The sequence below is a fragment of the Dama dama genome, chromosome 1 (assembly GCF_033118175.1).
Source record: "Dama dama isolate Ldn47 chromosome 1, ASM3311817v1, whole genome shotgun sequence".
In the NCBI taxonomy this organism is placed as follows: Eukaryota; Metazoa; Chordata; class Mammalia; order Artiodactyla; family Cervidae; genus Dama; species Dama dama.
This window is the reverse complement of record NC_083681.1, coordinates 1,267,546-1,292,510: the sequence shown is the minus strand read 5'-3', so window position 1 is coordinate 1,292,510 and position 24,965 is coordinate 1,267,546.

The following is a 24,965-nucleotide window of genomic DNA, read 5'->3' as shown; positions in this document are numbered from 1 at the left end:
GGCTCTTCATGTTTTTGAAAACCGCTTCATGCTTCTCCTATCTTTCACACCGTATACTGCTCCTCATATTTTTCACACCTATTGAAGCTCTTCATATTTTTCACACCTTTTCAGACTCTTCATGTTTTTGAACACCACTTCATGCTCCTCCTATTTTTCAGAAAGTTTCATGCTCTCATGAATTTCACACCTTTTGAAGTTCTTCATATTTCTCACACCTTTTCCGGCTCCTCTTGTTTTTGATCACCGTTTCATGCTCCTCCTATTTTTCAGACCGTTTCATGCTCATCTCATTTTTGACACCTTTTGAAGCTCTTCATATTTTCACATCTTTGGAAGCTCTTCATATTTTTCACACTTTTTCAGTCTCTTCATGTTTTTCAACACCCTTTCTTCCTCTTCCTTTTTTCAGACAGTTTCATGCTCCTCATATTTTTGACACCTTTTGAAGCTCTTCATATTTTTCACAACTTTTCAGGCTCTTCATGTTTTTGAACACGGCGTCATGCTCCTCCTATTTTTCAGAGCTATTCATGCTCCTCATATTTTTGACAAATTTTGAAGCTCTTCATATTTTTCACACCTTTTCAGGCTCTTCACGTTTTTGAACACTGCTTCATGCTCCTCCTATTTTTCAGACTGTTTCATGCTCATCTAATTTTTGACACTTTTTGAAGCTTTTCATATTTTTCACACCTTTTGAAGCTCTTCATATTTTTCACACCTTTTCAGGCTCTTCATGTTTTTGAACACCGCTTCATGCTGCTTCTATTTTTCAGACCGTTTCATGCTCCTCATATTTTTGACACGTTTTGAAGCTCTTCATATTTTCCACACCTTTTCAGGCTCTTCACGTTTTTGAACAACGCTTCATGCTCCTCCTATTTTTCAGACCGTTTCATGCTCCTCGTATTTTTGACACCTTTTGAAGCTCTTCATATTTTTCACAACTTTTCAGGTTCTTCATGTTTTTGAACACCACTTCATGCTCCTCCTATTTTTCAGACAATTTCATGCTCCTCATATTTTTCACACCTTTTCAGGCTCTTCATGTTTTTGAACACAGCTTCATGCTCCTCCCATTTTTCAGACCGTTTCATGCTCCTCATATTTTTCACACCTTTTGAAGCTCTTCATATTTTTCACACCTTTTCAGGCTCTTCATGTTTTTGAACACAGCTTCATGCTCCTCCCATTTTTCAGACCGTTTCATGCTCCTCATATTATTGACACCTTTTGAATCTCTTCATATTTTTCACACCTTTTCAGGCTCTTCATGTTTTTGAACACGGCGTCATGCTCCTCCTATTTTTCAGAGCTATTCATGCTCCTCATATTTTTGACAAATTTTGAAGCTCTTCATATTTTTCACACCTTTTGAAGCTCTTCATATTTTTCACACCTTTTCAGGCTCTTCATGTTTTTGAACACCGCTTCATGCTGCTTCTATTTTTCAGACCGTTTCATGCTCCTCATATTTTTGACACGTTTTGAAGCTCTTCATATTTTCCACACCTTTTCATGCTCTTCACGTTTTTGAACAACGCTTCATGCTCCTCCTATTTTTCAGACCGTTTCATGCTCCTCGTATTTTTGACACCTTTTGAAGCTCTTCATATTTTTCACAACTTTTCAGGTTCTTCATGTTTTTGAACACCACTTCATGCTCCTCCTATTTTTCAGACAATTTCATGCTCCTCATATTTTTCACACCTTTTCAGGCTCTTCATGTTTTTGAACACAGCTTCATGCTCCTCCCATTTTTCAGACCGTTTCATGCTCCTCATATTTTTCACACATTTTGAAGCTCTTCATATTTTTCACACCTTTTCAGGCTCTTCATGTTTTTGAACACAGCTTCATGCTCCTCCCATTTTTCAGACCGTTTCATGCTCCTCATATTATTGACACCTTTTGAATCTCTTCATATTTTTCACACCTTTTCAGGCTCTTCATGTTTTTCAACGCCGCCTTATGTTCCTCCTTATCATCAGACTTTTTCATGTTCCTCATGTAATTCACACCTTTTGAAGCTCTTTATATTTTTCACACCTTTTCAGGCACTTCATGTTTTTGAACACAGCTTCTTGCTCCTCCCATTTTTCAGACCGTTTCATGCTCCTCATATTTTTCACACCTTTTGAAGCTCTTCATATTTTTCACACCTTTTCAGGCTCTTCATGTTTTTCAACACCGTTTCATGCTGCTTCTATTCTTCAGACCGTTTCATGCTCCTCATATTTTTCACACCTTTTGAAGCTCTTCATATTTTTCACACCTTTTCAGGCTCTTCATGTTTTTCAACACCATTTCATTCCGCATCTATCTTTCAGACCGTTTCATTCTTCTCATATTTTTGAAACCATTTGAAATTCTTCATATTTTTCGCACATATTCAGGCTCTTCATGTTTTTGAACACCGCTCATGATCCTCCAAATTTTCAGACCGTTTCATGCTCTTCATATTTTTAACACCTTTTGAAGCTCCTCATATTTTTCACACCTTTTCAGGCGCTTCATGTTTTTCCACACCACTTCATGCTTCTCCTATTTTTCAGAAAGGTTTCATGCTCCTCCTGAATTTCACACCTTTTGAAGCTCTTCATATTTTTCACACCTTTTCAGGCTCTTGATGTGATTCAACACCATTTCATGCTACTCTTGTTTTTCAGACCGTTTCATGCTCCTCATATTTTTGACACCTTTAGAAGCTCTTCATATTTTTTACACCTTTTCAGGCTCTTCATGTTTTTGAACACCGCTTCATGCTTCTCCTATCTTTCACACCGTATACTGCTCCTCATATTTTTCACACCTATTGAAGCTCTTCATATTTTTCACACCTTTTCAGACTCTTCATGTTTTTGAACACCACTTCATGCTCCTCCTATTTTTCAGAAAGTTTCATGCTCTCATGAATTTCACACCTTTTGAAGTTCTTCATATTTCTCACACCTTTTCCGGCTCCTCTTGTTTTTGATCACCGTTTCATGCTCCTCCTATTTTTCAGACCGTTTCATGCTCATCTCATTTTTGACACCTTTTGAAGCTCTTCATATTTTCACATCTTTGGAAGCTCTTCATATTTTTCACACTTTTTCAGTCTCTTCATGTTTTTCAACACCCTTTCTTGCTCTTCCTTTTTTCAGACAGTTTCATGCTCCTCATATTTTTGACACCTTTTGAAGCTCTTCATATTTTTCACAACTTTTCAGGCTCTTCATGTTTTTCCACACCACTTCATGCTTCCCCTATTTTTCAGACCGTTTCATGCTCCTCATATTTTTGACACCTTTTGAAGCTCTTCATATTTTTCACAACTTTTCAGGCTCTTCATATTTCTGATCACCGTTTCATGCTCCTAATATCTTTCAGACCGTTTCATGCTTCTCATATTTTTGACACCATTTGAAGCTCTTCATATTTTTCACACCTTTTCAGGCTCTTCATATTTTTGAACACCGCTCATGATCTTCCAAATTTTCAGACCGTTTCATGCTCTTCATATTTTTGACACCTTTTGAAGCTCTTCATATTTTTCACACCTTTTCAGGCTCTTCATGTTTTTCCACTTCACTTCATGCTTCTCCTATTTTTCAGACCGTTTCATGCTCCTCATGAATTTCAAACCTTTTGAAGCTCTTCATATTTTTCACAAAATTTCAGGCTCTTCATGTTTCTGATCACCGTTTCATGCTCCTCCTATCTTTCAGACCGTTTCATACTTCTTCTATTTTTGACTCGATTTGAAGCTCTTCATATTTATCACACCTTTTCAGGCTCCTCATGTTTTTGATCACCGTTTCATGCTCCTTCTATTTTTCAGAACGTTACATGCTCCTCATATTTTTGACACCATTTGAAGCTCTTCATATATTTCAAAACTTTTCAGGCTCTTCATGTTTTTGAACACCGCTTCATGCTCCTCCTATTTTTTGAGACCGTTTCATGCTCCTCATATTTTTGACACCTTTTGAAGCTTTCCATATTTTTCACACTTTTTTAAGGCTCTTCATTTTTTTCCACACCACTTCATGCTCCTCCTATTTATCAGACCGTTTCGTGGTCATCTACTTTTTGACACCTTTTGAAGCTCTTCATATTTTTCACACATTTTGAAAGTCTTCATATTTTTCACACGTTTTCAGGCTCTTCATGTTTTTCAACACCTCTATATGCTGCTGCTATTTTTCAGACCGTTTCATGCTCATCTACTTTTTGACACCTTTTGAAGCTCTTCATATTTTTCACACCTTTTGAAACACTTCATATTTTTCACACGTTTTCAGGCTCTTCATGTTTTTGATCACCGTTTCATGCTCCTCCTATTTTTCAGAGAGTTTCATGCTCCTCATGTATTTCACACCTTTTGAAGCTCTTATATTTTTCACACCTTTTCAGGCTCTTCATGTTTTTCCACACCACTTCATGCTTCTCCTATTTTTCAGCCCGTTTCATGCTCCTCATGTATTTCACACCTTTTGAAGCTCTTCATATTTTTCACACCTTTTCAGGCTCTTCATATTTTTGATCACTGTTTCATGCTCCTCCTATTTTACAGGCCGTTTCATGCTCCTCATATATTTGAAATCATTTGAAGCTCTTCATATTTTTCAAACCTTTTCAGGCTCTTCATGTTTTTGAACACCGCTTCATGCTCCTCCTATTTTTCAGACCGTTTCATGCTCCTCATATTTTTGACAGGTTTTGAAGCTCTTCATATTTTTCACACATTTTCAGGCTCTTCATGTTTTGAACACCACTTCATGCTCGTCCTATTTTTCAAACCGTTTCAGACTCATGTCATTTTTGACTCCTTTTGAAGCTCTTCATATTTTTCACACCTTTTGAAGCTCTTCATATTTTTCACACGTTTTCAGGCTCTTCATGTTTTGAATATCGTTTCATGCTCCTCCTCTTTTTCAGAACGTTTCATGCTCCTCATATTTTTGACACCTGTTGAAGCTCTTCATATTTTTCACACCATTTCAGGCTCTTCATGTTTCTCAACCCCACTTAATGTTCCTCCTATTTTTCAGACCGTTTCATGCTCCTCATATTTTTGACAACTTGTGAAGCTCCTCATATTTTTCACACCTTTTGAAGCTCTTCATATTTTTCACACCTTTTCAAGTTCTTCATGATTTTCAACACCGCTTCATGATCCTCCTATGTTTCAAAGACCGTTTCATGCTCCTCATATTTTTGACACCTTTTGAAGCTCCACATATTTTTCACACCTTTTTAGGCACTTCATGTTTTTCTAAACCACTTCATGCTCCTCCTATTTTTCAGACCGTTTCATGCTCCTCATATTTTTGACACCTTTTGAAGCTCTTCATATTTTTCATAACTTTTCAGGCTTTTCATGGTTTTGAACACCACTTCATGCTACTCCTATTTTCCCAGACCATTTCATGCTCCTCATATTTTTGACACCATTTGAATCTCTTCATATATCACACCTTTTCAGGCTCTTCATGTTTTTGAACAGCATTTCATGCTCCTCCTATTTTCCAGACCATTTCATGCTCCTCATATTTTGACACCTTTTGAAGCTCTTCATATTTTTCTCACCTTTTCAGGCTCTTCATGTTTTTCAACACCGCTTCATGCTCCTCCTATATTTCAGACCGTTTCATGCTCCTCGTATTTTTGACACTTTTTGAAGCTCTTCATATTTTTCACACCTTTTCATGCTCTTCATGTTTTTCAACACCGTTTCAGGTTCCTCCTATTTTTGACATCTTTTGAATCTCTTCGTATTTTTCACATCTTTTCAGGCTCTTCACGTTTTTGAACACCGTTTCTCTCTCCTGATATTTTTGACACCTTTTGAAGCTCTTCATATATTTCACAACTTTTCAGGCTCTTCATGTTTTTCAACACTGCTTCATGCTCCTCCTACTTTTCAGACCATTTCATGCTCCTCATACTTTTGACAGGTTTTGAAGCTCTTCATATTTTTCACACCTTTTCAAGCTCTTCATGTTTTGAATACCGTTTCATGCTCCTCCTGTTTTTCAGAACGTTTCATGCTCCTCTTATTTTTGACACCTTTTGAAGCTCTTCATATTTTTCACTCCTTTTGAAGCTCTTCAAAATTTTCACACGTTTTCAGGCTCTTCATGTTATCCAACACCGCATCATGCTCCTCATATATTTCAGACCGTTTCTTGCTCCTCATGTTTTTGAAACCTTTAGAATCTCTTCATATTTTTCACACCTTTTCAGGCTCTTTATGTTTTTCAACACCGCTTGAAGCTCCTCCTATTTTTCAGACCGTTTCATGCTCATCTCATTTTTGACACCTTTTCAAACTTTTCATATTTTTCACACCTTTTCAGGCTCTTCATGTTTTTGAACAACGCTTCATGCTTCTCCTATTTTTCACACCGTATACTGCTCCTCATATTTTTCACACCTATTGAAGCTCTTCATACTTTTCACACCTTTTCAGACTCTTCATGTTTTTGAACACCACTTCATGCTCCTCCTATTTTTCAGAGAGTTTCATGCTCCTCATGTATTTCACACCTTTTCAAGCTCTTCATATTTTTCACACCTTTTCAGGCTCTTCATGTTTTTCCATACCACTTCATGCTTCTATTTTTCAGACCGTTTCATGCTCCTCATGAATTTCACACCTTTTGAAGCTCTTCAGATTTTTCACAACTTTTCAGGCTCTTCATGTTTCTGATCACCGTTTCATGCTCCTCCTATCTTTCAGACCGTTTCAGGCTTCTCATATTTTTGACACCATTTGAAGCTCTTCATATTTTTCACACCTTTTCATGCTCCTCATGTTTTTGAACACTGCTCATGATCCTCCGAATTTTCAGACCGTTTCATGCTCTTCATATTTTTGACACCTTTTGAAACTCTTCATATTTTTCACACCTTTTCAGGTTCTTCATGTTTTTCCACACCACTTCATGCTTCTCGTATTTTTCAAACCTTTTCATGCTTCTCATGAATTTCACACCTTTTGAAGCTCTTCATATTTTCACAACTTTTCAGGCTCTTCATGTTTCTGATCACCATTTCATGCTCCTCCTAGCTTTCACACCGTTTCATGCTTCTCATATTTTTGACACCATTTGAAGCTCTTCATATTTTTCACACCTTTTCAGGCTCTTCATATTTTTGAACACCGATCATGATCCTCCAAAATTTCAGACCGTTTCTTGCTCTTCATATTTTTGACACCTTTTGAAGCTATTCATATTTTTCACACCTTTTCAGGCTCTTCATGTTTTTCCACACCACTTCATGCTTCTCATATTTTTCAGACCTTTTCATGCTTCTCATGAATTTCACACCTTTTGAAGCTCTTCATATTTTCACAACTTTTCAGGCTCTTCATGTTTCTGATCACCATTTCATGCTCCTCCTAGCTTTCACACCGTTTCATGCTTCTCATATTTTTGACACCATTTGAAGCTCTTCATATTTTTCACACCTTTTCAGGCTCTTCATGTTTTTGAACACCGATCATGATCCTCCAAAATTTCAGACCGTTTCTTGCTCTTCATATTTTTGACACCTTTTGAAGCTATTCATATTTTTCACACCTTTTCAGGCTCTTCATGTTTTTCCACACCACTTCATGCTTCTCATATTTTTCAGACCGTTTCATGCTCCTCATGAATTTCACACCTTTTGAAGCTCTTCATATTTTCACACCTTTTCAGGCTCCTCATGTTTTTGGTCACCGTTTCATGCTCCTCCTATTTTTCAGAAAGTTTCATGCTCCTCATATTTTTGACACTTTTTGAAGTTCTTCATATTTTTCACACGTTTTCAGGCTCTTCATGATTTTGAACAACGCTTCATGAACCTCCTATTTTACAGACCGTTTCATGCTCTTTATATTTTTGACCCCTTTTGAAGCTCTTCATATTTTTCACACCTTTTCAGGCTCTTCATATTTTTCAACACCGTTTCATCCTGCTTCTATTTTTCAGGCCGTTTCATGCTCCTCATATTTTTCACACCTTTTGAAGCTCTTCATATTTTTCACACCTTTTCAGGCTCGTCATGTTTTTGAACACCGCTTCATGCTCCTCCTATTTTTCAGACCTTTTCATGCTCCTCACATTTTTGACACCTTTTGAAGCTCTTCATATTTTTCACACCTTGTCAGGCTCTTCATGTTTTTGAAGACCGTTTCATGCTCCTTCTATTTTTCAGACCATTTCTTGCTCCTCATATTTTTGACACCTTTTGAAGCTCTTCATATTTTTCACACCTTTTCAGGCTCTTCATGTTTTTGAACACGGCGTCATGCTCCTCCTATTTTTCAGAGCTATTCATGCTCCTCATATTTTTGACAAATTTTGAAGCTCTTCATATTTTTCACACCTTTTCAGGCTCTTCACGTTTTTGAACACTGCTTCATGCTCCTCCTATTTTTCAGACTGTTTCATGCTCATCTAATTTTTGACACTTTTTGAAGCTTTTCATATTTTTCACACCTTTTGAAGCTCTTCATATTTTTCACACCTTTTCAGGCTCTTCATGTTTTTGAACACCGCTTCATGCTGCTTCTATTTTTCAGACCGTTTCATGCTCCTCATATTTTTGACACGTTTTGAAGCTCTTCATATTTTCCACACCTTTTCAGGCTCTTCACGTTTTTGAACAACGCTTCATGCTCCTCCTATTTTTCAGACCGTTTCATGCTCCTCGTATTTTTGACACCTTTTGAAGCTCTTCATATTTTTCACAACTTTTCAGGTTCTTCATGTTTTTGAACACCACTTCATGCTCCTCCTATTTTTCAGACAATTTCATGCTCCTCATATTTTTCACACCTTTTCAGGCTCTTCATGTTTTTGAACACAGCTTCATGCTCCTCCCATTTTTCAGACCGTTTCATGCTCCTCATATTTTTCACACCTTTTGAAGCTCTTCATATTTTTCACACCTTTTCAGGCTCTTCATGTTTTTGAACACAGCTTCATGCTCCTCCCATTTTTCAGACCGTTTCATGCTCCTCATATTATTGACACCTTTTGAATCTCTTCATATTTTTCACACCTTTTCAGGCTCTTCATGTTTTTCAACACCGCCTTATGTTCCTCCTTTTCATCAGACTTTTTCATGTTCCTCATGTAATTCACACCTTTTGAAGCTCTTTATATTTTTCACACCTTTTCAGGCACTTCATGTTTTTGAACACAGCTTCATGCTCCTCCCATTTTTCAGACCGTTTCATGCTCCTCATATTTTTCACACCTTTTGAAGCTCTTCATATTTTTCACACCTTTTCAGGCTCTTCATGTTTTTCAACACCGTTTCATGCTGCTTCTATTCTTCAGACCGTTTCATGCTCCTCATATTTTTCACACCTTTTGAAGCTCTTCATATTTTTCACACCTTTTCAGGCTCTTCATGTTTTTCAACACCATTTCATGCCGCATCTATCTTTCAGACCGTTTCATTCTTCTCATATTTTTGAAACCATTTGAAATTCTTCATATTTTTCGCACATTTTCAGGCTCTTCATGTTTTTGAACACCGCTCATGATCCTCCAAATTTTCAGACCGTTTCATGCTCTTCATATTTTTAACACCTTTTGAAGCTCTTCATATTTTTCACACCTTTTCAGGCGCTTCATGTTTTTCCACACCACTTCATGCTTCTCCTATTTTTCAGAAAGGTTTCATGCTCCTCCTGAATTTCACACCTTTTGAAGCTCTTCATATTTTTCACACCTTTTCAGGCTCTTGATGTGATTCAACACCATTTCATGCTACTCTTGTTTTTCAGACCGTTTCATGCTCCTCATATTTTTGACACCTTTAGAAGCTCTTCATATTTTTTACACCTTTTCAGGCTCTTCATGTTTTTGAACACCGCTTCATGCTTCTCCTATCTTTCACACCGTATACTGCTCCTCATATTTTTCACACCTATTGAAGCTCTTCATATTTTTCACACCTTTTCAGACTCTTCATGTTTTTGAACACCACTTCATGCTCCTCCTATTTTTCAGAAAGTTTCATGCTCTCATGAATTTCACACCTTTTGAAGTTCTTCATATTTCTCACACCTTTTCCGGCTCCTCTTGTTTTTGATCACCGTTTCATGCTCCTCCTATTTTTCAGACCGTTTCATGCTCATCTCATTTTTGACACCTTTTGAAGCTCTTCATATTTTCACATCTTTGGAAGCTCTTCATATTTTTCACACTTTTTCAGTCTCTTCATGTTTTTCAACACCCTTTCTTCCTCTTCCTTTTTTCAGACAGTTTCATGCTCCTCATATTTTTGACACCTTTTGAAGCTCTTCATATTTTTCACAACTTTTCAGGCTCTTCATGTTTTTGAACACGGCGTCATGCTCCTCCTATTTTTCAGAGCTATTCATGCTCCTCATATTTTTGACAAATTTGAAGCTCTTCATATTTTTCACACCTTTTCAGGCTCTTCACGTTTTTGAACACTGCTTCATGCTCCTCCTATTTTTCAGACTGTTTCATGCTCATCTAATTTTTGACACTTTTTGAAGCTTTTCATATTTTTCACACCTTTTGAAGCTCTTCATATTTTTCACACCTTTTCAGGCTCTTCATGTTTTTGAACACCGCTTCATGCTGCTTCTATTTTTCAGACCGTTTCATGCTCCTCATATTTTTGACACGTTTTGAAGCTCTTCATATTTTCCACACCTTTTCAGGCTCTACACGTTTTTGAACAACGCTTCATGCTCCTCCTATTTTTCAGACCGTTTCATGCTCCTCGTATTTTTGACACCTTTTGAAGCTCTTCATATTTTTCACAACTTTTCAGGTTCTTCATGTTTTTGAACACCACTTCATGCTCCTCCTATTTTTCAGACAATTTCATGCTCCTCATATTTTTCACACCTTTTCAGGCTCTTCATGTTTTTGAACACAGCTTCATGCTCCTCCCATTTTTCAGACCGTTTCATGCTCCTCATATTTTTCACACCTTTTGAAGCTCTTCATATTTTTCACACCTTTTCAGGCTCTTCATGTTTTTGAACACAGCTTCATGCTCCTCCCATTTTTCAGACCGTTTCATGCTCCTCATATTATTGACACCTTTTGAATCTCTTCATATTTTTCACACCTTTTCAGGCTCTTCATGTTTTTCAACACCGCCTTATGTTCCTCCTTTTCATCAGACTTTTTCATGTTCCTCATGTAATTCACACCTTTTGAAGCTCTTTATATTTTTCACACCTTTTCAGGCACTTCATGTTTTTGAACACAGCTTCATGCTCCTCCCATTTTTCAGACCGTTTCATGCTCCTCATATTTTTCACACCTTTTGAAGCTCTTCATATTTTTCACACCTTTTCAGGCTCTTCATGTTTTTCAACACCGTTTCATGCTGCTTCTATTCTTCAGACCGTTTCATGCTCCTCATATTTTTCACACCTTTTGAAGCTCTTCATATTTTTCACACCTTTTCAGGCTCTTCATGTTTTTCAACACCATTTCATGCCGCATCTATCTTTCAGACCGTTTCATTCTTCTCATATTTTTGAAACCATTTGAAATTCTTCATATTTTTCGCACATTTTCAGGCTCTTCATGTTTTTGAACACCGCTCATGATCCTCCAAATTTTCAGACCGTTTCATGCTCTTCATATTTTTAACACCTTTTGAAGCTCTTCATATTTTTCACACCTTTTCAGGCGCTTCATGTTTTTCCACACCACTTCATGCTTCTCCTATTTTTCAGAAAGGTTTCATGCTCCTCCTGAATTTCACACCTTTTGAAGCTCTTCATATTTTTCACACCTTTTCAGGCTCTTGATGTGATTCAACACCATTTCATGCTACTCTTGTTTTTCAGACCGTTTCATGCTCCTCATATTTTTGACACCTTTAGAAGCTCTTCATATTTTTTACACCTTTTCAGGCTCTTCATGTTTTTGAACACCGCTTCATGCTTCTCCTATCTTTCACACCGTATACTGCTCCTCATATTTTTCACACCTATTGAAGCTCTTCATATTTTTCACACCTTTTCAGACTCTTCATGTTTTTGAACACCACTTCATGCTCCTCCTATTTTTCAGAAAGTTTCATGCTCTCATGAATTTCACACCTTTTGAAGTTCTTCATATTTCTCACACCTTTTCCGGCTCCTCTTGTTTTTGATCACCGTTTCATGCTCCTCCTATTTTTCAGACCGTTTCATGCTCATCTCATTTTTGACACCTTTTGAAGCTCTTCATATTTTCACATCTTTGGAAGCTCTTCATATTTTTCACACTTTTTCAGTCTCTTCATGTTTTTCAACACCCTTTCTTCCTCTTCCTTTTTTCAGACAGTTTCATGCTCCTCATATTTTTGACACCTTTTGAAGCTCTTCATATTTTTCACAACTTTTCAGGCTCTTCATGTTTTTGAACACCACTTCATGCTCCTCCTATATTTCAGAGAGTTTCATGCTCCTCATGTATTTCACACCTTTTGAAGCTCTTCATATTTTTCACACCTTTTCAGGCTCTTCATGTTTTTCCACACCACTTCATGCTTCCCCTATTTTTCAGACCGTTTCATGCTCCTCATATTTTTGACACCTTTTGAAGCTCTTCATATTTTTCACAACTTTTCAGGCTCTTCATGTGTCTGATCACCGTTTCATGCTCCTAATATCTTTCAGACCGTTTCATGCTTCTCATATTTTTGACACCATTTGAAGCTCTTCATATTTTTCACACCTTTTCAGGCTCTTCATATTTTTGAACACCGCTCATGATCTTCCAAATTTTCAGACCGTTTCATGCTCTTCATATTTTTGACACCTTTTGAAGCTCTTCATATTTTTCACACCTTTTCAGGCTCTTCATGTTTTTCCACTTCACTTCATGCTTCTCCTATTTTTCAGACCGTTTCATGCTCCTCATGAATTTCAAACCTTTTGAAGCTCTTCATATTTTTCACAAATTTTCAGGCTCTTCATGTTTCTGATCACCGTTTCATGCTCCTCCTATCTTTCAGACCGTTTCATACTTCTTCTATTTTTGACTCGATTTGAAGCTCTTCATATTTATCACACATTTTCAGGCTCCTCATGTTTTTGATCACCGTTTCATGCTCCTTCTATTTTTCAGAACTTTACATGCTCCTCATATTTTTGACACCATTTGAAGCTGTTCATATTTTTCACACCTTTTCAGGCTCTTCATGTTTTCCCACACCGTTTCATGCAGCTTCTATTTTTCAGGCCGTTTCATTCTCCTCATGTTTTTCACACCTTTTGAAGCTCTTCATATTTTTCACACCTTTTCAGGCTCTTCATGTTTTTCCACACCAATTCATGCTTCTCCTATTTTTCAGCCCGTTTCATGCTCCTCATGTATTTCACCCCTTTTGAAGCTCTTCATATTTTTCACACCTTTTCAGGCTCTTGATGTTATTCAACACCACTTCATGCTACTCCTGTTTTTCAGAACGTTACATGCTCCTCATATTTTTGACAACTTTAGAAGCTCTTCATATTTTTCACACCTTTTCAGTCTCTTCATGTTTTTGAACACCGCTTCATGCGCCTTCTATATTCCAGACCTTTTCATGCTCCTCATTTATTTCACACCTTTTGAAGCTCTTCATATTTTTCACACCTTTTCAGGCTCGTCGTGTTTTTGAACACCGCTTCATGCTCCTCCTATTTTTCAGACCGTTTCATTCTCCTCATATTTTTCACACCTTTTGAAGCTCTTCATATTTTTCACACATTTTCAGGCTCTTCATGTTTTTCAACACCGATTCATGCTCCTCATATTTTTTACACCTTTTGAATCTCTTCATATTTTTCACACCTTTTCAGGCTCTTCATGTTTTTGAACACCACTTGTGTTCCTCCTATTTTTCAGACCGTTTCATGCTTCTCATATTTTTGACACCTTTTGAAGCTCTTCATATATTTCACACGTTTTCAGGCTCTTCATGTTTTTCAACACCACTTTATGCTTCTCCTATTTTTCAGACCGTTTTATGCTCCTCATATTTTTCACACCTTTTGAAGCTCTTCATATTTTTCAACCTTTTTAGGCTCTTTATGTTTTTGAACACGGTTTCATGCTCCTCCTATTTTTCAAACTGTGTCATGCTCATCTCATTTTTAACAACTTTTGAAGCTCTTCATATTTTTCACAGCTTTTGAACCTCTTCATATTTCTCAAACGTTTTCAGGCTCTTCATGTTTTTCAACACCCCTTCTTGCTCATCCTATTTTTCAGACCGTTTCATGCTTCTCTCATTTCTGACACATTTTGAAGCTCTTCATATATTTCACACATTTTCAGGCTCTTCATGTTTTTCAACACCACTTCATGCTCCTCCTATTTTTCAGACCGTTTCATACTCATCTCGCTTTTGACACATTTTGAAGCTCTTCATATTTTCCACAACTTTTGAAGCTCTTCATATTTTTCAAACGTTTTCAGGCTCTTAATCTTTTTCAACACCGCTTCTTGCTCCTCCTATTTTTCAGACAGTTTCATGCTCCTCATATTTTCCACACCTTTTGAAGCTCTTCATATTTTTCACACCTTTTCAGGCTCTTCATGTTTTTGAACACCGTTTCATGCTGCTCCTATTTTTCAGACCGTTTCATGCTCATCTCATTTTTGACACCTTTTGAAGCTCTTCATATTTTTCACACCTTTTGAATCTCTTCGTATTTCTCAAACGTTTTCAGGCTCTTCATGTTTTTCAACACCCCTTCTTGCTCATCCTATTTTTCAGACCTTTTCATGTTTCTATCATTTCTGACAACTTTGGAAGCTCTTCATATATTTCACACATTTTCAGGCTCTTCATGTTTTTCAACACCACTTCATGCTCCTCCTATTTTTCAGACCGTTTCATGCTCATCTCACTTTTGACACATTTTGAAGCTCTTCATATTTTCCACACCTTTTGAAGCTCTTCATATTTTTCATATTTTTGAAGCTCTTCATATTTTCACACGTTTCAGACTCTTCATGTTTTTCAAAACCGCTTCATGCGCCTCCTATTTTTCAGAGAGTTTCAGGCTACTCATGTATTTCACACCTTTTGAAGCTCTTCATATTTTTCACACCTTTTCAGGCTCTTCATGTTTTTGAACACCGCTTCATGCTCCTGCTATTTTTCAGCCCGTTTCATGCTCCTCCTATTTTTCACACCTTTTGAAGCTCTTCATATTTTTCACACCTTTTCAGGCTCTTCATGTTTTTGAACACCGCTTGATGCTCCTCCTATTTTTCAGACTTTTCCATGCTCCTCATGTATTTCACACGTTTTGAAGCTCTTCATATTTTTCACACCTTTTCAGCCTCTTCATAATTTTGAACACCGCTTCATGATCCTACTATTTTTCAGAATGTTTCATGCTCCTCATATTTTTGACAACTTTTGAAGCTTTTCATATTTTTCACAACTTTTCAGGATCTTCATGTTTTTGAACAGAGCTTCATGGTCCTCCTATTTTTCAGACCGTATCATACTCGTCATATGTTTCACACCTTTTGAACCTCTTCATATTTTTCACACCTTTTCAGTCTCTTCATGTTTTTCAACACAACTTCATGCTCATCCTGTTTTCCAGACAGCTTCATCCTCCTCATATTTTTCAGACCGTTTCATGCTCATCTCATTTTTATCACCTTTTGAAGCTCTTCATATTTTTCACACCTTTTGAAGCTCTTCATATTTTTCACACGTTTTCAGGCTCTTCATGTTTTTCAACACCGTTTCATGCTCCTCCTTTTTTCCAGTCCGTTTCATGTTTCTCATATTTTTGACACCTTTTGAAGCTCTTCATATTATTCACACCTTTTCAGTCTCTTCATGTTTTTGAACACCGTTTCATGTCGCTCCTATTTTTTAGACCGTTTCATGCTCCTCATATTTTTGACAACTTTTGAAGCTCTTCATATTTTTCACACCTTTTCAGGCTCTTCAAGTTTTTCAACACCACTTCATGCTCCTCCTATTTTTCAGACTGTTTCATGCTCCTCATATTTTTGACACCTTTTGAAGCTCTTCATATTTTTCACATGTTTTCACGCTCTTCACGTTTTTCAACACAACTTCTAGCTTCTCCTATTTTTCAGACCGATTCATGTTCCTCATATTTTTGACACGTTTTGAGGCTGTTCATATTTTTCACACCTTTTCAGGCTCTTCATGTTTTTGAACACCTTTTCATTCTCCTCCTATTTTGCAGACCGTTTCATGCTCCTCATTTTTTGGACACCATTGAAGCTCTTCATATTTTTCACACCTTCTCAGGCTCTTCACGTTTTTGAACACCGCTTCATGCTACTCATATTTTTCAAAACGTTTCATGCTCTTCATATATTTGACACCTTTTGAAGCTCTTCATATTATTCACAAATTTTCAGGCTCTTCATGTTTTTCAACACCGTTTCATGCTCCACTTATTGTTCAGACCGTTTCATGCTCCTCATATTTTTTCCCCTTTGAAGCTCTTCATATTTTTCACACCTATTCAGGCTCTTCATGCTTTTCAACACCGTTTCATGCTCCTCGTATTTTCAGACTGTTTCATGCTGCTATATTTTTGACACCTTTTGAAGCTCTCCATATTTTTCACACATTTTCAGGCTCTTCATGCTTTTCAACACCGTTCCATGCTCCTCCTATTTTCAGACTGTTTCATGCTCCTCTTATTTTTGACACCTTTAGAAGCTATTCATATTTTTCACATCTTTTCATGCTCTTCATGTTTTTCAACACCATTTCATGCTCCTCCTATTTTTCAGACCGTTTCATGCTTCTCAAATTTTTGACACCTTTTGAAGCTCTTCATATTTTTCACACCTTTTCATGCTCTTCATGTTTTTGAAAACCGTTTCATTCTGCTCCTATTTTTCAGACCGTTTCATGCTCCGCATATTTTTCACACCTTTGAAGATCGTCAAATTTTTCACACCTTTTTAGACGCTTCATGTTTTTCAACACCGCTTCATGCTCCTCCTGTTTTTCAGACCGTTTCATGCTCCTCATATTTTTGACACCTTTTGAAGCTCTTCGTATTTTTCACACCTTTTCATGCTCTTCATGATTTCAACACAGTTTCATGCTCCTCCTATTTTTCAGACCGTTTCATGCTCCTCATATTATTGACACCTTTTGAAAGTCTTTATATTTGTCACACCTTTTCAGGCTCTTCATGTTTTTCAACACCGCTTCATGCTCCTCCTGTTTTTCACACCTTTTCATGCCTCTCCTTTTTTTCAGACCGTTTAATGCACCTCTTATAATTGACACTTTTTGAAGCTCTTCATATTTTTCACAACTTTTCAGGCTCTTCATGTTTTTCCACAGAACTTCATGCTTCTCCTATTTTTCAGAGCGTTTCATGCTCCTCATATTTTTGACACCTTTTGAAGCTGTTCATATTTTTCACACATTTTCATGCTCTTCATGTTTTTGAACACCTTTTCAAGCTCCTCATATTTTTGACACGTTTTGAAGCTGTTCATATTTTTCACACCTTTTCATGCTCTTCATGTTTTTCAACACCGTTTCATGCTCCTTCTATTTTCAGACTGTTTCATGCTCCTCATATTTTTGACACCTTTTGAAGCTCTTCATATATTTCACACCTTTTCAAGCTGTTCATGTTTTTGAACACTTTTTCATGCTCCTCCTATGTTTCAGGCCGTTTCATGCTCCTCATACTTTTGACACCTTTTGAAGCTCTTCATATTTTTCACACCTTTTCCGGCTCTTCATGTTTTTCAAAACCGCTTCATGCTGCTCCTATTTTTCAAATCGTTTCATGCACCTCATATTTTGACAACTTTTGAAGCACTTCACATTTTTCACACCTTTTGAAGCTCTTCATATTGTTCCCACCTTTTCAGGCTCTTCATGTTTTTAAACACCGCTTCATGCTCCTCCTATTTTTCAGACCGTTTCATGCTCCTCATATTTTTGACACCTTTTGAAGCTCTTCGTATATTTCACTCATTTCAGGCTCTTCATGTTTTTCAACACCATTTCATGCTCCTCCTATTTTTCAGACGGTTTCATGCTCCTCATGTTTTTGACACCTTTTGAAGCTCTTCATATATTTCAAACCTTTTCAGGCTCTTCATGTTTTTCAACACCTCTTCATTCTCCTCCTATTTTTCAGGCCGTTTCAAGCTCCTCATATTTTTGACACCTTTTGAACCTCTTCCTATATTTCACACATTTTCAGGCTCTTCATATTTTTCAACACTGTTTCTTGCTCCTCCTAGTTTTCAGACCGTTTCATGCTCCTCGTATTTTGACACCTTTTGAAGCTCTTCATATTTTTCACACCTATTCAGTCTCTTCATGTTTTTAAACACTACTTCATGCTCCTCCTATTTTTCAGACCGATTCATGTTCCTCATGCATTTCACACCTTTTGAAGCTCTTCATATTTTTCATACCTTTTCAGGCTCTTCATGTTTTTGAACACGGTTTCATGCTCCTCCTATTTTCAGACCGTTTCATGCTCCTCATATTTTTGACACGTTTTGAAGCTCTTCATATTTTTCACACCTTTTCAGGCTCTTCATGTTTTTGAACACCGTTTCATGCTCCTCCTATTTTTCAGACCATTTCATGCTCCTCTCATTTCTGACACCTTTTGAAGCTCTTCATATTTTACCCACCTTTTCAGGCTCTTCATGTTTTTCAACACCGTTTCATGCTCCTCATGTATTTCCAACCGTTTGAAGCTCTTCATATTTTTCACAACTTTTCAGGCTCTTCATGTTTTTGAACACGGTTTCATGCTCCTCCTATTTTTCAGACCGTTTCATGCTCCTCATGTATTTCACACCTTTTAAAGCTCTTCATAATTTTCACACCTTTTCAGGCTCCCCATGTTTTTCAACACCGCTTCATGCTCGTCCTATTTTCCAGACCATTTCATGCTCGTCTCATTTTTGACACCTTTTGAAGCTCTTCATATTTCTCACAACTTTTAAGCTTTTCATGTTTTTCACACGTTTTCAGGCTCTTCATGTTTTTCAACACCGCTTCATGCTCCTCCCATTTTTCAGACAGTTTCATGCTCCTCATATTTTTGACACCTTTTGAAGCTCTTCATATTTTTCACACCTTTTCAGGCTCTTCATGTTTTTCAACACCGCTTCATGCTCTTCCTATAGTTCAGACCGTTTCATGCTCCTCATATTTTTGTCACCTTTTGAAGCTCTTCATATTTTTCACACCTTTTCATGCTCTTCATGTTTTTGAACACCGCTTCATGCTCCTCCTATTTTTCAGACCGGTTCATGCTCCTCATATTTTGACACCTTTTGAAGCTCTTCATATTTTTCACACCTTTTCATGTTCTTCATGTTTTTCAACACCGCTTCATGCTTCTCCTATTTTTCAGACCGTTTCATGCTCCTCATATTTTTGACACCTTTTGAAGCTCTTCATATTTTTCACACGTTTTCAGGCTCTTCATGTTTTTCAACACCGATTCATGCTCCTCATATTTTTGACACCTTTTGAAGCTCTTCATATTTTTCACACCTTTTCAGGCTCTTCATGTTTTTCAACACCACTTGTGTTCCTCCTATTTTTCAGACCGTTTCATGCTCCTCATATATTTGACACCTTTTGAAGCTCTTCATATATTTCACACGTTTTCAGGCTCTTCATGTTTTTCAACACCACTTCATGCTTCTCCTATTTTTCAGACCTTTTAAGCTCCCCTTTTTTTCACACCTTTTGAAGCTCTTCATATTTTTCAACCTATTTAGGCTCTTCATGTTTTTGAACACGGTTTCATGCTCCTCCTATTTTTCAAACTGTGTCATGCTCATCTCATTTTTAACAACTTTTGAAGCTCTTCATATTTTTCACACCTTATGAAGCTCTTCATATTTCTCAAACGTTTTCAGGCTCTTCATGTTTTTCAACACCCCTTCTTGCTCATCCTATTTTTCAGACCGTTTCATGCTTCTCTCATTTCTGACACATTTTGAAGCTCTTCATATATTTCACACATTTTCAGGCTCCTCATGTTTTTCAACACCACTTCATGCTCCTCCTATTTTTCAGAACGTTTCATACTCATCTCGCTTTTGACACATTTTGAAGCTCTTCATATTTTTCACACCTTTTCAGGGTTTCATGTTTTTGAACACCGTTTCATGCTCCTCTTTTTTTTCAAACCTTATCATGCTCCTCATATTTTTGACACCTTTTGAAGCTCTTCATATTTTTCACAGCTTTTCAGGCTCTCCATGTTTTGAACACCACTTCATGCTCCTCCTATTTTTCAGACCGTTTCATGTTCCTCATATTTTTGACACCTTTTGAAGCTCTTCATATTTTTCACACCTTTTCAGGCTCTTCATGTTTTTCCACACCACTCCATGCTTCTCCTATTTTCAGCCCGTTTCATGCTCCTCATGTATTTCACACCATTTGAAGCTCTCCATATTTTTCACACCTTTTCAGGCTCTTCATGTTTTTCATCACTGTTTCATGCTACTCCTAATTTTCAGACCTTTTCATGCTCCACATATTTTTGAAACCTTTTGAAGCTCTTCATATTTTTCACACCTTTTCAGGCTCTTCATGTTTTTGAACACCGCTTCATGCTCCTCCTATTTTTTAGACCGTTTCATGCTCCTCATATTTTTGACACCTTTTGAAGCTCTTCATATTTTTCACACCTTTTCAGGCTCTTCATGTTTTTCGACAGCACTCCATGCTTCTCCTATTTTCAGCCCGTTTCATGCTCCTCATGTATTTCACACCATTTGAAGCTCTACATATTTTTCACACCTTTTCAGGCTCTTCATGTTTTTCATCACTGTTTCATGCTCCTCCTATTTTTCAGACCTTTTCATGCCCTCATATTTTTGACACCTTTTGAAGCTCTTCATATTTTTCACACCTTTTCAGGCTCTTCATGTTTTTCAACAACACTTCATGCTCCTCCTATTTTTCAGACTGTTTCATGCTCCTCACATTTTTGAAACCTTTAGAAGCTCTTCATATTTTTCACAACTTTTCAGGCTCTTCATGTTTTTCAACACCACTTCATGCTCTTCGTATTTTTCAGACCGTTTCATGCTCATTCCATTTTTGACACCTTTTTAAGCTCTTCATATTTTTCACACTTTTGAAGCTCTTCATATTTTTCACACATTTTCAGGCTCTTCATGTTTTTGAACACAGCTTCATGCTCCTCCTATTTTTCTGACCGTATCATGCTCCTCATATTTTTGACACCTTTTGAAGCTCTTCATATTTCTCACACCTTTTCAGGCTCTTCATGTTTTTCAACACCGCTTCATGCTCCTCCTATTTTTCAGACAGTTTCATGCTCCTAATATTTTTGACACGTTTTGAAGCTCTTCATATTTTTCACACCTTTTCAGGCTCTTCATATTTTTGAACACCGCTTCATGCTCCTCCTATTTTTCAGACCGTTTCATGCTCCTCATATTTTTCACACCTTTTCAAGCTCTTCATATTTTTCACACGATTTCAGGCTCTTCATGTTTTTGAACACCATTTCATGCTCCTCCTATTTTGCAGACCTTTTCATTCTCCTCATATTTTTGACACCTTTTGAAGCTCTTCATATTTTTCCCACTTTTTGAAGCTCTTCATATTTTTCATATTTTTGAAGCTCTTCATATTTTGACACGTTTTCAGATTCTTCATGTTTTTCAACACCGCTTCATGATCCTGCTATTTTTCAGACCGTTTCATGCTCCTCATATTACTGACACCTTTTGAAGCTCTTCATATATTTCACACCTTTTCATGCTCTTCTTGTTTTTCACCACCACTTCATGCTCCTTCTTTTTTTCAGACCGTTTCATGCTCATCTCATTTTTGACACATTTTGAAGCTCTTCATAATTTTCACACCTTTTGAAGCTCTTCATATTTTTCATATTTTTGAAGCTCTTCATATTTTCACACGTTTCAGACTCTTCATGTTTTTCAAAACCGCTTCATGCGCCTCCTATTTTTCAGAGAGTTTCAGGCTACTCATGTATTTCACACCTTTTGAAGCTCTTCATATTTTTCACACCTTTTCAGGCTCTTCATGTTTTTGAACACCGCTTCATGCTCCTGCTATTTTTCAGCCCGTTTCATGCTCCTCCTAGTTTTCACACCTTTTGAAGCTCTTCATATTTTTCACACCTTTTCAGGCTCTTCATGTTTTTGAACACCGCTTGATGCTCCTCCTATTTTTCAGACTTTTCCATGCTCCTCATGTATTTCACACGTTTTGAAGCTCTTCATATTTTTCACACCTTTTCAGCCTCTTCATAATTTTGAACACCGCTTCATGATCCTACTATTTTTCAGAATGTTTCATGCTCCTCATATTTTTGACAACTTTTGAAGCTTTTCATATTTTTCACAACTTTTCAGGATCTTCATGTTTTTGAACAGAGCTTCATGGTCCTCCTATTTTTTCAGACCGTATCATACTCGTCATATGTTTCACACCTTTTGAACCTCTTCATATTTTTCACACCTTTTCAGTCTCTTCATGTTTTTCAACACAACTTCATGCTCATCCTGTTTTCCAGACAGCTTCATCCTCCTCATATTTTTCAGACCGTTTCATGCTCATCTCATTTTTATCACCTTTTGAAGCTCTTCATATTTTTCACACCTTTTGAAGCTCTTCATATTTTTCACACGTTTTCAGGCTCTTCATGTTTTTCAACACCGTTTCATGCTCCTCCTTTTTTCCAGTCCGTTTCATGTTTCTCATATTTTTGACACCTTTTGAAGCTCTTCATATTATTCACACCTTTTCAGTCTCTTCATGTTTTTGAACACCGTTTCATGTCGCTCCTATTTTTTAGACCGTTTCATGCTCCTCATATTTTTGACAACTTTTGAAGCTCTTCATATTTTTCACACCTTTTCAGGCTCTTCAAATTTTTCAACACCACTTCATGCTCCTCCTATTTTTCAGACTGTTTCATGCTCCTCATATTTTTGACACCTTTTGAAGCTCTTCATATTTTTCACATGTTTTCACGCTCTTCACGTTTTTCAACACAACTTCTAGCTTCTCCTATTTTTCAGACCGATTCATGTTCCTCATATTTTTGACACGTTTTGAGGCTGTTCATATTTTTCACACCTTTTCAGGCTCTTCATGTTTTTGAACACCTTTTCATTCTCCTCCTATTTTGCAGACCGTTTCATGCTCCTCATTTTTTGGACACCATTGGAGCTCTTCATATTTTTCACACCTTCTCAGGCTCTTCACGTTTTTGAACACCGCTTCATGCTACTCATATTTTTCAAAACGTTTCATGCTCTTCATATATTTGACACCTTTTGAAGCTCTTCATATTATTCACAAATTTTCAGGCTCTTCATGTTTTTCAACACCGTTTCATGCTCCACTTATTGTTCAGACCGTTTCATGCTCCTCATATTTTTTCCCCTTTGAAGCTCTTCATATTTTTCACACCTATTCAGGCTCTTCATGCTTTTCAACACCGTTTCATGCTCCTCGTATTTTCAGACTGTTTCATGCTGCTATATTTTTGACACCTTTTGAAGCTCTCCATATTTTTCACACATTTTCAGGCTCTTCATGCTTTTCAACACCGTTCCATGCTCCTCCTATTTTCAGACTGTTTCATGCTCCTCTTATTTTTGACACCTTTAGAAGCTATTCATATTTTTCACATCTTTTCATGCTCTTCATGTTTTTCAACACCATTTCATGCTCCTCCTATTTTTCAGACCGTTTCATGCTTCTCAAATTTTTGACACCTTTTGAAGCTCTTCATATTTTTCACACCTTTTCATGCTCTTCATGTTTTTGAAAACCGTTTCATTCTGCTCCTATTTTTCAGACCGTTTCATGCTCCGCATATTTTTCACACCTTTGAAGATCGTCAAATTTTTCACACCTTTTTAGACGCTTCATGTTTTTCAACACCGCTTCATGCTCCTCCTGTTTTTCAGACCGTTTCATGCTCCTCATATTTTTGACACCTTTTGAAGCTCTTCGTATTTTTCACACCTTTTCATGCTCTTCATGATTTCAACACAGTTTCATGCTCCTCCTATTTTTCAGACCGTTTCATGCTCCTCATATTATTGACACCTTTTGAAAGTCTTTATATTTGTCACACCTTTTCAGGCTCTTCATGTTTTTCAACACCGCTTCATGCTCCTCCTGTTTTTCACACCTTTTCATGCCTCTCCTTTTTTTCAGACCGTTTAATGCACCTCTTATAATTGACACTTTTTGAAGCTCTTCATATTTTTCACAACTTTTCAGGCTCTTCATGTTTTTCCACAGAACTTCATGCTTCTCCTATTTTTCAGAGCGTTTCATGCTCCTCATATTTTTGACACCTTTTGAAGCTGTTCATATTTTTCACACATTTTCATGCTCTTCATGTTTTTGAACACCTTTTCAAGCTCCTCATATTTTTGACACGTTTTGAAGCTGTTCATATTTTTCACACCTTTTCATGCTCTTCATGTTTTTCAACACCGTTTCATGCTCCTTCTATTTTCAGACTGTTTCATGCTCCTCATATTTTTGACACCTTTTGAAGCTCTTCATATATTTCACACCTTTTCAAGCTGTTCATGTTTTTGAACACTTTTTCATGCTCCTCCTATGTTTCAGGCCGTTTCATGCTCCTCATACTTTTGACACCTTTTGAAGCTCTTCATATTTTTCACACCTTTTCCGGCTCTTCATGTTTTTCAAAACCGCTTCATGCTGCTCCTATTTTTCAAATCGTTTCATGCACCTCATATTTTGACAACTTTTGAAGCACTTCACATTTTTCACACCTTTTGAAGCTCTTCATATTGTTCCCACCTTTTCAGGCTCTTCATGTTTTTCAACACCGCTTCATGCTCCTCCTATTTTTCAGACCGTTTCATGCTCCTCATATTTTTGACACCTTTTGAAGCTCTTCGTATATTTCACTCATTTCAGGCTCTTCATGT